This window comes from Epinephelus lanceolatus, chromosome 2 (genome assembly GCF_041903045.1).
Source record: "Epinephelus lanceolatus isolate andai-2023 chromosome 2, ASM4190304v1, whole genome shotgun sequence".
Classification (NCBI taxonomy): Eukaryota; Metazoa; Chordata; class Actinopteri; order Perciformes; family Serranidae; genus Epinephelus; species Epinephelus lanceolatus.
Genome location: NC_135735.1, coordinates 9870611 through 9885454, shown reverse-complemented (window position 1 = coordinate 9885454; position 14844 = coordinate 9870611).

The following is a 14844-nucleotide window of genomic DNA, read 5'->3' as shown; positions in this document are numbered from 1 at the left end:
GGGCAAATTAATCAACAATAAAAATTAATATTAGTTGCAGCCCTATGTGAATTCATAGGAAAAAAGCAACCCCATTTTTTATTTTATTTTTTTGATTAAACTTTTTATCGCTTCTTTTTTATTGATTCTAATCAATAGAATACATCAGTGTATAGGTATATCTGGAACTGCTCTGAAATGGTTTGAATCATATCTCAGATTGAGATTTTTCTGTGTCCAATGGTCATTTTGTTTGAGCTTCAGCTCCAATGACGTGTGGGGTGCCACAGGGATCTATTCTTGGTCCTATTTTGTTTTCCACTGTCTCAGCAATATCTTGCTCCCTGTGAGAATGATTAAATGATTTAATGACAAACTCTCCTTGTATGGTGCAAATGATCAATAGATTAAGATTAAAAATGTTTTAGGAGCCACTGTGCTGGTGTTTGGGTGGGTGATGATGATGATGTTTTAACTGTAAATATTTGGGTTCATAGGTGTAGATTTTAGGGGGACACAGGGGACATGTCACTGTCAATATTTAGAACATGTGCCTTTGTCCCCCCAGTAAAAACATCTTAGTAGCAAAGGACATTTATTTGACCCACTTATAGACATTTCAACACATTTTGGTCATGGACTTTCCACGTCCACATACGACATGAAAGGTACCCTGGGTGCGTTGGTTGTTGACGTTCTGGGACACTGTGTCAAGTTCTGCCGGTTACATGCATCAGAGATCTGGCCCGATACACTGCCTTCAGTCAGCAGCTACATTACACTTGAGCTCTGAGAGTATTAAGGAACGACACACTGTATATTACGCTCTGTTTGTCATTGTGGTAAGGCTCGCTGCCTATGAAATATTGACTGCTGAGTGCTGCTGAGTTTCCATTAATTTATTCGGCTCGTACACTTCGTACAGTCTGTACCGTGAGGTTTTAGGGCACAGGAGGCCCACATCTTTACACACCTCGTCCACAGATTCAGGCTTTACCACATCAAACCTCATCCACCCTCCTGACAAGTCAGTAAAAGAAAATGTATGTATTTAGATCATAAAGCTGGATCTCCCTCAGTTTTGCAGGGGTGGCTGATAATTCACGTTTGGTCATAGACTTTCCATGTCCAGATATTTACCGTTTACATACATTCTCTTTCAAAATAAAAGCACTACATCAGTACAACACTGCAAATTGCTGTTGTTGTTTTTTTCTCAATAGCAAAAACACGTGGTTAGGTTTAGGTAAAAAGAACAGGGTTTGGCTTTATAATCTCCCGGGACACCAACACCGCTCTCCAGGGTGAAAGTCACTGTTTGGACCCACCCACCCTACTCGGACTTTTGCTGACTCAACTTTCATCTTTGTCCCACCATGTTACCCCTGCTGCCGCCGTTAAACTATAACGTCAACCGACCACATATCATGAAAAGGACACCTTTTTCGTTGGCTTGACATTTACACTAGAGGGTGATGCACAAACGGCACAAATTGGTGCATACAATTCAGTAGAATAAAGGAAATTAAATGGTTGATGGTTACAATTTGGTTAGGTTTAGGGAAAAGGACAGGGTTTAGCTTTATAATCTTACGGAATGCAAACACCGCCCTACTGGGTGAAGGTTGGTGTTTGTTGGACCCATCCACCACCCCTCCCACCTGACCTTCTTGGACTTTCGCCACCTTAACTCTTGTTCTTGTCCTGCCACGTTTCCCCGACACCGCCAAGCGCCGTTAAACTTTAACAGCGACCAGCCAACATGCCAACTTTAAAGGATGAGGATTTTGGAGTGAGACCACGTTGGTTTTTCTCAATGGAGTGTGGCTTGAAGAGAGTGATGTGAAAGTTTCATTTTCCTGTCAGAAATCACTGTCAGACATTCGGGTAAAGCTGTGAAAATATTCTAAATATAGTGTACACTTAAAGTGATGTTAATGTTTTTGGGTGGGACTTTTTACAAGTACCTCATTCAGTCCAATTCAGAGAGTCTTAACTATTCCTTTAAACTCACTAAGTACAATGATCCGATATGAATTTAGGCATGGGCAGAACTGGGAGCGCTGAGGTTTTATTCTGAGCTAATATTCAGTGTATAATATTTTCCATGTTTGAGATTATATTTTGTACACGTCTGTCTTAATATGACGAGACTTCCTCAAAACAAAGGCAGATTATTTATACCAAAACGAAAAATGTATGTAAAAAAATGTATGTTTCCAACAATTTAAAGCAAACTCTCTAAATTTGGCAGTCTGAAAGATGTTTTTCTAAATGCCTTTGTTTCATGTCATGTCCTTTCTTTCTCTTTCTACTTCTTCCCACAATTCTTTAATGCAGCTGTCCAAAAGTGCCGAACCTCCTAAAAATAATCAGCGGTTGAAAAACATGGACCACTCGCATACAACGGGTTAAACGGCAAAAATAAGTCACTTAAGCTTTTATGCCCAAAGATGTCACCACCATCTCCGCCGCCAAAGATAGCTTTGTGTAGATGTACTGCACAAACTATGTCTTATTTATACGTCTCTTCGGCTGGATTTAAAGGAATGCTTGACGTAGTCTGGAACCAAATCCACAGACCTCTTCTCTCCAAGTGATGGCATATAAGGCCTTACATAATTGAGCGCTGAGACTTTTATCGTTGAAATTATCAAGAGATGTTTACTTTTTTAAACTAAATGGATTGCTTCAGATCCTCTGGGGGGCTTTATTCGACTCAAATGGCTGCTGCTTCTCATTAATTGAAGAAACAGGAGATGACTGTCTTCGCCTTTTACATCACAACAGGTCCCACATGTCTCAAACATTGCTGCTGCCAGTTTGGAAACGCTGCAGATGCACCATAGGTTGTTAGGAAGCGGTCATGTTTGTAAAACAGCATGAGAAATGTTATTTTCAAACAATATTTCAACCCAATTATTAGCATTGGACATGGTTGGACAGCAGTGTGTGTCCGTGGATCCAAACATCTTCAGCTTGTTTCTCTTTAGTACAGAAAAATGCCACTTGTGACCCCTCGACACAGGTTGAGTGTGTCCATGATCAGGGACGTGGGTAGACATTTTGATTGGCTGTTGCTCTAACCCAAACAAAGCCCCCCAGTTTTAGGTATCACCCATCAGCATGTGCTTGAATGGTGTGAAATATTGTATAACCATAGATCCCTTTTAAATTTATAAAATGTTTTAGATTTTTAAGCTTAATGGACAAAAAAAAAGGCACACGTCAGGGAAAGCCACATCAGAGGGACTCAAAGGCTAATGAATAAAAGTAGGTTTTGGCCAGGACATAAAAGAGTCAATGAGGTGGGAGGATCTGATTGGGAGGGGGATGCTGTTCCACAGTTTGAGGGCAGACACAGCAAAGGCACGATCACCCCTGAGTCTGGAGCTTGGGACAGCCAGGAGCCCCAGGTCAGCTGACCTGAGGGACCTCGGCGTAGAATAGGAGGAGGAGGAGGAGGAGGAGGAGGAGGTTAGGAGGTCTGCAATGTAGGATAGGGCCAGAACCTTAAAGTCAAGTCTGAACTTTACAGGGAGCCAGTGGAGAGAGGCCAAAACAGGTGTGATATGGTATCTCCTCCAGGTACCTGTGAGGAGCCTGGCAGCAGCGTTCTGGACCGGCTGAGCGGGACAGAGAGAACTGACTGATAGGGAATTCATATTTCTGCGTTGAATCAATGTCATAGCTACAGTGTCGGCTCTACGTCGCCATTACCTAGGCCGTAACCTGATGTGCACCTCCCCAGAAAGGTAACTACATGTTGCGGCGATGCAGATCTCCTGTCTGTTTCTGTAAGCTGAAACCATTTCCCTCAGTGGAAATGAAGCTTTTATTTACTTTAATTTCACAGATAAGAAACAATAAATTGTGAAGACAATAAAGCCTCCACAAAAATAACATTTTAAGTCCAGTGTGTGATTTATCCTGGCTTCATATGAGCAGAGGAAATCAGTGCTCGTTGCTAGGCTAATTTATACAATGTAAAATGCCATAGGCTTGTGCTAATAATGTTAGCATGTTATATTTGTTTGGAAAACGTGTTTAGTATAAGACAGTTGTTTTGTCAGTGAACCTTGTGAGTTGTAATGGAGTCTAATTATGTACCGTTACCTTTGTTAAATGTTGCTGTTGTCCCTGGTTTTATATGAGAAGAGGAAAAGATTGCTGGCAGCTAGGCTAATTTATACAATGTAAAATGCCATAGGCTTGTGCTAACAACGTTAGCATGTTGTATTTGTGGGGAAAATGTGTCCAGATAAAGTGTTTGTCTGTGAATGCTGCGAGTTATAGTGAAGCTGATTTGTGTACTTGTGTTCGAAACTGTCTCTATTAAGCCATGTTTAATGTGTGTTTAATGTGTGTTTTTAATCAACTAAACAGCACTTCACAGAAACTCCGCCGCTGACTAGTGTTTTGGAGGTATAACTGCAGAGTGACACAGACACACCACCGCACAGGTATAAATGCTCACAACGGCGTAGCCTACGTGCTTAGGATCCGAACACAACTATAAATCCTGCTTAATACTGGTTTACAGAGAGTTTCAGTAGTTGTAGCAGCTTAAAAAAACAACATCATGCTAGTTGCCTTTGACAAGTGCGTATCAGGTAGCCGTGACAGGTGCATCTTCGTCAGTAACGGACGCTGAAATCCTGACAAAACAACGGTATCTGACAACTCGGGAGTGAAAACAGGTTGTCTACATTAGGCATTCTTCTCCCTGCAAATATGGGGCTTTTTTGCCATTTTGGTAACCTGAATAAATTCTTCAGCGAACAAACAAATTATGGAAATGCTGTACTAGTTTACAGAGCAATCACTAACTATTACACAGATTATCATGAACATTTTTTCTGGCCTTACCATCCCATATTTCACAACAGCTATTGGAAGTATTTAGTGTGATCACCAGGCTCTGATGCTCTATGAACTGGAGGTTTTGGGATTAGCAGAATGGCACTTTGTTTACTGTTAAAGATGAAGCTCACTCATTATGCACAGATATAATATAATAATATACTGTGTATTTATCATTGATTGAAATATCTGTTTTTAGTTATCAGCCTACTTCCAACTTTAAAAAAATGCCTCTGAGAAAACAGGACTGCTCTCCATTAAATTAACAATGTAGGACAAAGGTTGCTTGAAGTTTCTATTCACCTGCTGGTCTGAATCAAACTCTGCAAAGTTGCGCCTCCTTCAATGATTGTTTGATTCAAATCATTTTGGAGGGACAAAGAGTTGAAACTATTTAATATTCCAAAATGAAATGAGACTCAAACACAGCTTTTTCCTCACAGCAATAAGGTCTTTGAACGAATTCAGATACACTGGATGATCTTTTTATGAGCATAATTACTACACTAAATGTGCAATATGTTTAGTTTATACCTATTATACTTATTTATTGTTTGTTATTTATTAATGTGTGGGCTGGATAGTTGAATGTGGTTTTTAAAAGTCAGAGCTCCTAATTTTGTTGGGTAATTTAATGATACATCAGCAATTAATTTTGTCACGTTCCTCCCCTGATATTGACCCCATAGCTTCATCTTGTGACACCTTGGAGGTGTCCCAGTCCCCAGATTGGGATCCGCTGATTCTTCTCTAAAATACCATATCTGTTACTCTGCAAAAGCAATGCCCTATTCAGTGGTCTATTCCTTTTAAACCTTCCTGCATTTATACCTCTTTTTACTTTTACTTGATTTTATATATTCAACAAAATATAAACAAGTTCTTCATTTTACTAAACAGCAGAAGCATTTAAAGAAGAAGAGACAGAGAGAGGACATGACATAAAGCAAAGGCATGAAAAAACAGAGACTGGGCTTTAAATTTTAACTTTAGTGATTTAATAAATGTTTGGAAATAAGAGATGATACAAAAATGTACATTTTGTTTTATCATGAATTATGTGACGTTTTAAGGAAATTTTTCCTTTAAGGTTTACAAAATATTAAGACAGACATGTGGCAAATAGGGATGAACAAAATTAACAATATATGTTGAAATATGGCAAATATATACAATTATTAATCAGTCAAACTAATATTTAACCTGTTAAACCCCACTGTCTTGTTGGTAGGTCTGTTCAAACCACATAACTGTATTTTAAATTCTGGTGCAGATGCCAGAGTAATATATAATTATATGCCAATGTCACGGTGTATCGTAGCTGGTCTTTGTAATCATGTGTAGTTGCCCCTTTTTTGCGTTTCTATGGTTCACTTCTAGAATATATCAACATAGTTTGGGCTTTTCTTTGTTGTAATCTTATGGTGTGTTTTATATTGCTTGTTTTAGAGCTGCACATTTTAATTCTGTATTTTTGTTCTATGTTGTCTGTCTGTAACTTATGTTGTCTGCCTGAGACTTTTGATCTCAAGAGGTTTTTCTGGTTAAATAAAAGTTAAATAAATAATTATGTCAGACTACATTCAGGAGGAAATGTTCATAAAACACAAGAAATAAAAACTATTTCCATGTGGCATGAAACAAGATGAGTCTTGGATTTGAATATTTGACTCTGTAAAATGCTTTTAGCTTCAGAAGCTTAAGCATGAAAAGAACAAGATGATTTTAGCAACATTAAAGCTACTCAAGAGGAAATAAAACTGGATGTTAAGGAATTAATAGGATTCTGAGCATTACCGAAAAACAATATGTCTCAGTGAATTACCCTTCATTGTATCCACCAGATAATCCAAACAGTTCAGGAGCATTAAATCAGATTTCCCCCCCTCTCTCTTTCTGCCTACAAACACCTGACAGAAACCGAGACTGTACGGCTCGGAGGCTCTGGATAAGCCCTCATGTTTTATTTGCGAAAAGCGGCCCCATTGTCCCATAAGTCACCTCGCACAGCACTCTTCTGCTTCACGCCACACTGAGCCTGTCCTACTGCGTTAGCATCACCCGCTGCTAAAGCACTTAGCTTGTGTTCTGCGTGTCCTCTGTGGTACAGCCAAACATCCATTTGGAGGTCCTAGGAAACTTTGAAGCTTTTCCACCCACACACTGAGCAAGGGAGGCGCGGGGGCACATTTGTGACGTTTCGTGAATACTTTGTCCAATAAATAGCCCTCCTCACAAATACATTAAAGCTAATCAGACATGTATGTCGCTGCAGCCCAAACAGCATGATGGGAATGAAATATGGCTCCTTCAACTGAAGGGTTTTACTGAGAGAGTCTAAACCAATAATATTTGTAATAGCCTATCAACGAGTGGTCGCACCAGTTATCCATTTGGTTGCCACATTTTATCTGTTGCCTTTTTTTTTCTAACACTTGTCAGACATTGTCACACCTGCTGTGAGAGCCAACAAGGACAGAAGGAGGGCGGAGAAGCCTCCACGTCTGCTGGAAATCAATCAACCCTTCATACACCGCACGGCTGATACGTGCATCAAACAAACACGTCTTTGTTTCACTGGTAGAAAATATATTTCAATGTTTAGGTGGCGTCGTTTGTGTGACAGCAGTAAGTGAGTTTAGTGGAATTTCAGCACAGAGACAGTTGTTCCAGCAGACGACATAAGTGACAATTTAATGCTTTGCTTTCATCTGATGTCACAGCTGCGCTCTGAAGCAGTTTCACAGCTGCCATTTTCCATCAGTTCTTTGTTGTAGATGAAGGTATTAAGAGGGAATTTTCATGGGAGGCGTATTTTTAATAGATGATTGTGAACATAATGGAGAAAGCCGAGGAACAAGCTGTCTCATTAGCAGCAGAGTGACTCGACTCACAGCAAGCATCATTACTCTGATCTATTGTTTCGTCAAGTGTGTCATCGCCAGCTAACCAACAACAGTGGCTTTCTACCTGCTTATCACCTCGCTAAAATTGGGTATTTAAAGCAGCACTTTGGGTCACAAGGGAGCAGAGAAACTCCAAAACAGACAGACAGACAAACACAGGTCCTGTCTACACATATTCAGCTGTTTCTTAAAACGGATCTTTTCCTCTATGTCTTGTTTGGTCCATGTCAGATTCAGCATGTTGAATCAGCAAAATGAAATCAGTCAATAAAATCACTCTGATTGGCAGTTCAGCTCCGTGCATGAGATGAAAGAAAACATAGGGCTAAAGTCAGGAGGGAATGAAATCGAAACAATCTTGCTATATGGGCTGATGTCAAGATGACGGCATTTTATTAGCTGGAGGCAAAACACAACTCTCCACCACAGGGCTGTAGGCTACACAGGAGTCTTAAAATGTTGTCTTGTTGTGTTACTGGGAGCCATAAGGGAAGGAGTCATGGCTCAAAATTTGAATTTGAACACAGACCAGCTGCCTGTCAACAAAAACAGAGACAAATATGTGATAAGATGAAAGGACTGGACGGAGGCGATCATCACAAATGCTCACATGTGCAGCGCACACTTCATATCAAGTTAGGGAAAAAGTATTTCTTGTTGTAGGGATGAATAACGTTATGTGTATTCAGGGTTATCATGTCCACCTCATCAGAAACTGGGGAGGTATTAAGAGGAATATTGGATTTATCCGTAACGCTAACTTTTTAGCACATTAGCTAACGTTAGCTTCGATAGCAAAACAAACAGGAGGAAACTGTTCAAGTTTTGTCCCCCTTTGTAAGATTGGCATAGTAATCAACCACAAAGCTTCCTGTGACATCATCCATCCACTGAGTGAGAGCATACGGGTCCAGTCTGGTCCCGTTGGTCCTCACGGTCCTGAAGCAAAGTTTTACATATATAAAACCACCATGGATCAAAAAATTATAACAGGAAGATTCATAATTGACCTTGTCCGCAGTTCGGGGTGTCCTGTCAACAGTTCTACAGTGGTGGTCTATGGAGAAAGTGCTCTTAGGGCTGCAGGGGATTTTTCTTTACTGCAGTACCGTCAATGGCCACCGGGAAAAATTGGAGGCAAGCCTGAGCAGTGTTCCTGGGGGCCGGGTTGAGGCATTTTACGAAATACGCTTTGTTTTATGTCCATATCTAGAGTTAGGTTAGAAAAGCGATAACCACTCTGATGTCTGTGTGCTGAATATAAGGCTATAGCCAACATGTGCTTCTCACATTTTAGAGGCTGGAACCAACCAATTATTACCTTAAAGTATCCAGAAGTTGTTTCAAAAGAGAGAAAGTCAACATGCTTTGAGAGGTGTTTATATGTTCAAAAAAAAACATTGGTGAGGACCAACGCCAAACTACATTGTATCTCAGTTAAAGGAGTGAGTTTATGGAACAGTTGTGGCGAGGAACTGAGAACATGTAGAACATTAAGCAGGTTTAAACAAAAGTTAAGGTGAAGTGAATAACATTGATCATATTGTTCCAATGCATTGTTCTGCTGGGAAAGCTTTGGTTCTGGCATTCATGTGGATACCACCTGACATGTTCCACCCACTCAAACACTGTTGCAGACCAAGTACCCCCCCTCATGGCAGCAGTACTCCCCAATGGCAGTGGCCCCCCAGCAGGATAATGCACCATGCCACTGCAAACATGGCTCAGGAACGGCCCAAGGAATGTGACAAAGACCTCAAAGTGTCAACCTGGCCTCCAAATTCCCCAGATCCCAATCTGAATGAGCATCTGTGGCACGTGCCATTAACCCACCTCACAACCCACTGGACTAAATGGATCTGCTGCCAACGCACCACAGGACACTCCCAGAGATCCTGTGTCCATGCCTCGACAGGTCAGAGCCAGGTCCGATCCAAGGAGGCCCCACCTTGGATTAAGGGTACATTTGGGGTACCGGCACATCACAAGAATCCTTGAGCAGATTGGGACCTGGGAAATTTAGAAGCCAGGTCGACACCTTGAGCTTTTCCTCACGCTCCACAGGCCATTTCTAAACAGTTTTTGTAGTGTGGCATGCTGCTTTTTTCTGCCATTGGGGAGTACTGTTGGCATGAGGGAGGGTACTTGGTCTGCAACAGTGTTTGAATGGGTGGAACATGTCAGGTGGTATCCACATGACATGCATTGGAATAAAATAATCAAAGTTATTCACTTCACCTGAACAAAATTATCAAAGTTATTCACTTCACCTGTCAGTGGTTTAAATGTAATGGCTGATCGGTGTACAAGGTATTGATCAAATATGAAAATGGATGATCGGACTGTAATACTGACGTAGAAGAACAGGATACAGGAACTTAAGTGAATGTGCTGCAGACAACTGTACGATGAAATAAGATTAAATAAATCAATGTATAGGAATCACTGGGTTATTGTATGAAGCGTGTGCATATGTGATCGCTACTAATTGTTTTGGCTCTGTCTGTTGAAACTACTGGGGCACTTTGTTAGAACTATTAATTGTGGTTGCATTAAACTATTAAAAGAAAAGTCCAATCACAATGTAATGTAATGTAATGTAAACATCACAACATTTAGCCAACACCAACTTGTTCTAATTTTTATTTTTTGATACCAAAGACACCACAATGATCCAATCAGCTTAACTTAATCAGCTGAACTATGAGTCATAACCTCTGAACAGCAGCTGGAGTAAACCATTTTCTCCCTCCATCACCTCCAGGTCCAGATGTGCACCACTGGCCACTTCCATCAGGCCTCACTATGAGAGAAGACAATGAGAAATAGTTCACAGCTTTGCAGCAGAGGCCTTTGGGTGAAGTTTCTCACCGACACTGATGTTGTAAACCATCAAACACACTGACGCAGGCTGTGTTTGTGTTTTACACATCAGCATTAATCACTTGTAAAGAAGAAAAAATAAAAAAGATCTCGGTCATGTCAGAACTTCAAGGCTCGCAAAAAAACGTATTCAGTCTGTCGTTTGCCGTCTGAACATTTGTCGAGCACAGTAACCCCAGTTCATTGCCTCCACCTCTCCTGGATCTCAGGACTGTTATGTTTTTATAATGACAACAAAGTGGATGCCAGCAGCGACTGTGTTTATTGTTTCATACAAAGCAGAAAACAAAACTATGAACTCAAAAATGTTCCGAGAGATTTGCCAGATCTACTACTGTGAGAATGTGTGTTACATATTGTTTGCAACTCCGATACAAAAATAAATCCTTTTTTTTTTCTGGCAGTCTGTCAGCCTCTCTGTTTTTCTCACACACTTTTTATTTTGGATCTTGGAGAAACGAAAGCACAGAGATGATCTTGATCTTACAACTGGCTGAAACACACTTTAAAATCAAAGTGTTTCCTATTATACTAAATCACTCCCACTCCTAACAAGAGGAAACGCTGAAGAAACGACCCACTGGGACCATTTAAATTATCATTTTCTCATGAAGTGAAACTAGCAGATAAAAAGCAAACTCCACAGAGATTTTCCTCAACATGGGAAAAACATGTGAAAGAAAAACTCTCTGAATCACATTCCCGGAGCACAAAGTCATGAGAATTTTTTTTTAAAGTAATTATTCAAAGACATTTTAAGGCTCTATAAGAGCTAAACTCAACCACACAGCTGATGTCTTCATATTTCAGAGGGGCTGCCGTCTGAAACACAAAGAAACTGTGAACTTATTGAAAAATAAACACCATCACAACATCCTCCCTCGGCAATAAGGTCTTCACTTCCTGTTTGTGTATGGAATATGGGACACAGAGGGTTATGCTATTTAAACCAAAGGGCAGCAGATTCCCAGCCAGCAGAAGCTGGTGGGATCCGAAAGTCTGCTGCCAGCTTCTCAGGGGGACGAGAAGTGGGTGGGAAAAGGCAGAAAGCAGGAAAACAAGATAATGATGCAAACGAGGATGGAAAAGAGGATAATTAAACGGGGGGGATGGTATTTGGTCACGTAACTGTGAGGCAGAAGACACAGCATGATATCACATCTGCACAACTTTAGATCATTTAAAGTTGTTCTAAACAAAGTTCAACATTTTTGAAGTTTTGAGTGTCAGTCGAGCTCCAAAAATAAAAAATTAAAACATAGCAGCAGATGATTTAATCACAGCAGGGAAACCCTGACGTCACACTGTAACACAAACAAACAGCAGCTCCTGTGTTCAGTGAGATGAAATTACTGTCTTTGTCGCGGTTGTGATCATTTAGACTTGTGAAGCGGTGTGTCTGTGTCACTCTGCATTTGTTACTGTGAAGTGCTGTTAAGTTTTGTTGAGTCAAAACACACCCAAAACACACATTAAACATGGCTTATAAGCGACAATTTCAAACACAAGTACTCAAATTTGCCTCTAAGACTAGCGGCTAGTGGAGATTTCCTCTACTAAGCAGGGACCACAGCAACATTTACCAAAGGTAACATGACAAAATTCAGCTCCATTATAACTCAAAATGTTCACAAAGTACTTGTCTTTATCTGGACACATTTTCCCCAAAAAAACAACATGCTAACGTTATTAGCACAAGCCTATGGCATTTTACATTGTATAAATTAGCCTAGTGGCTAGCAGACATTTCCTCTACTCATATGAAGCCAGGGACAACAGCAGCAACAAAGGTAACGGTACAAACTTCGGCTCCATTACAGCTCACAAGGTTCTCTGACAAAACAACTGTCTCATACTAAACACGCTTTCCAAGCAAATATAACATGCTAACGTTATTAGCACAAGCCTATTTTACATTGTGTAAATTAGCCTAGCGATGAGTGGAGATTTCCTCTGCTCATATGAAGCCAGGATAAATAACACACAAGACCTAAAATGCCATTTTGTGGCGGCTTTATCATCTTCACAATTCATTTTAATTGGTTTCTTATCTGTTGAATAAAAGTAAATAAAAGCTTTGTTTCCACTGAGGGAAATGTTTTCAGCTTACAAAAATAGACAGGAGGTCTGTGTCACTGTGACGTGTAGTTGCATTTCTGGGGAGCTGCACATCAGGCTCCAGCATAGGTTAGGGTGTAGACTTTGAGAAGACGCAGAAGTATAAATCTTGCTTAAGTCTCACTTTTAGTTCAGTTTTTAATAGTAAGGTTTTAGCAGCTGAGCATACGACTGGATAACTGAGACTTAAATTACACTGCACGAGTTGTGTGAGAGTTTGTAAAGTGATGTTTCGTCATAGCTTTGCTGTTGAATGTGGTCTCAAATCAATCAAGAGGTCAACAGGTTTGCCGTTTTCCGTGATAGCATGCAATAAAAAGTTTTCCTCACAAACTGAAGGTAACACAACATGACAGACTGGTTTACAAATGATCATATTGTGGGTAAAGTATTTCTTTAACACACAAACATCAAACATAAGACTGGTATTGATCATCTCATCTCACTCTCAGAAAGTAATCAGAGCATATTTCACAAAATGATTAAATCTTTGAATACATTACAGGGACTAAAGATGGATGGATAATTAACTTTATTGTCCATCTCAGTGGAAATTTGTCTTTGGCTTGTCTCAGAAATCAAAGGTACAGACAGAAGCACAACACAGCATTAAAAAACATACAATTTAACAATATATAAGATATAATGGTGCAAATAGGCAGATAGAACCAATAGATGCAATAAACAGAGGAGCACATCTTATAAAAATAGTAGTAGTAATAGTAATAGTAGTTCCCTGATAAAGTCATTCTGCGTTCATTGCGTGTATAACATAGGGAATAAAGGACTTCTTATAAATGTTCTGACTGGTTCTAAGGGCCCCAAATCAACGCCCAGATGGAAGCAGCTCAAACTGAGTGTAATGGATGTGAGGCATCGGCAGTTAAATGTTCGGGCTTCCTGTGTACAGCACTGTCAGATATGTTGCGGAGTTGTTTCTCTGACTTTCCAATCACCTTCCCTGCATGTGATTATAGTCAAACACAAGTGTGATTTATTTCATTCAAGTAAGTGCAAAGAGAAAATGGCAAAATTGTTCAATGTCACAACAGCTCCTTTGACACCAACATTTCCAGGAATTTCTTTACCGGGGTAAAAGAATTCATGGTAATCTGTGTGGTTTGCGTTTCCACCGCACCTCAAAGTTCTGGAAAATTTATTCATATCAGGCTGATGATGTATGGGGGAGTGGTAAAAGAAACTGCACTACAACTTTTCACGATTTTGTTTCGGGGTGTTCCTTATATTTAGCTGTGCCAGCTTGTCGACTATTCTTCCATAGACTTGGTTGTTTCGAGTCGCCGACTTGTCCCAGTGAATTTCTTCCTCAGCAAATACGCTCAAAAGAGCCTGGACCTCATCGTTCAACCACTTCTCGTAGCTTCTCTGTTTTGCTCAATGTTCCAAATGATCAAAACACAAAGGAAGTGAAGCTTGTAGAAATGAAATAAAGTTTGCAGCCACACTGGCACGGAAGTGTGGAACGCTGCAAGTGTGTGCTCCACCAATCAGCGAAGAATTCCAGGGAATCTGAAAAGTCCTACCCCCCTACTAGGTACTTTTTTCAGGGGTTGAGGGAACGTTTTTTCCCTGGGTAATTCCGGTTGAAACACACCGATGTTTTTCAAAATCCTGGGTAAATGATAAAAGTCCCTGCGGTGGAAAAGGGGCTAATGTTATCCTGTGATGTAACTCTACAAACCTCAGGTCTGCACTTGTATCCAGATCTGCCCCAAAAACTAAAACCACTTTTTTTCTTGACACATTGTTTAACTCTTACTGGAATCTGTGAACAAGTTTTCGGGATATTCAGGATAAACTGCTAAACAAATGGGAGCTCAGTGGAGATAAGCAAACGGTAAAAATCATGTGAGAGGTCGGCCTCAGTGCTGAACCTGCACGCAGAGGAAAGACATGTTTAACTCAACCACTTTGTTGCTTCCTCAATCCAAAACTCTTGATCTTGTAAATACAGAAGATGCACTCGACAAGACTGAAATCTCAACACAGAGAACGTAAAGAGGAAAAATTTGCATATACTTTTACTTTATACGAGTGCTCAGTGTTACTGTGTTTACATGTAGCTGTAATATCC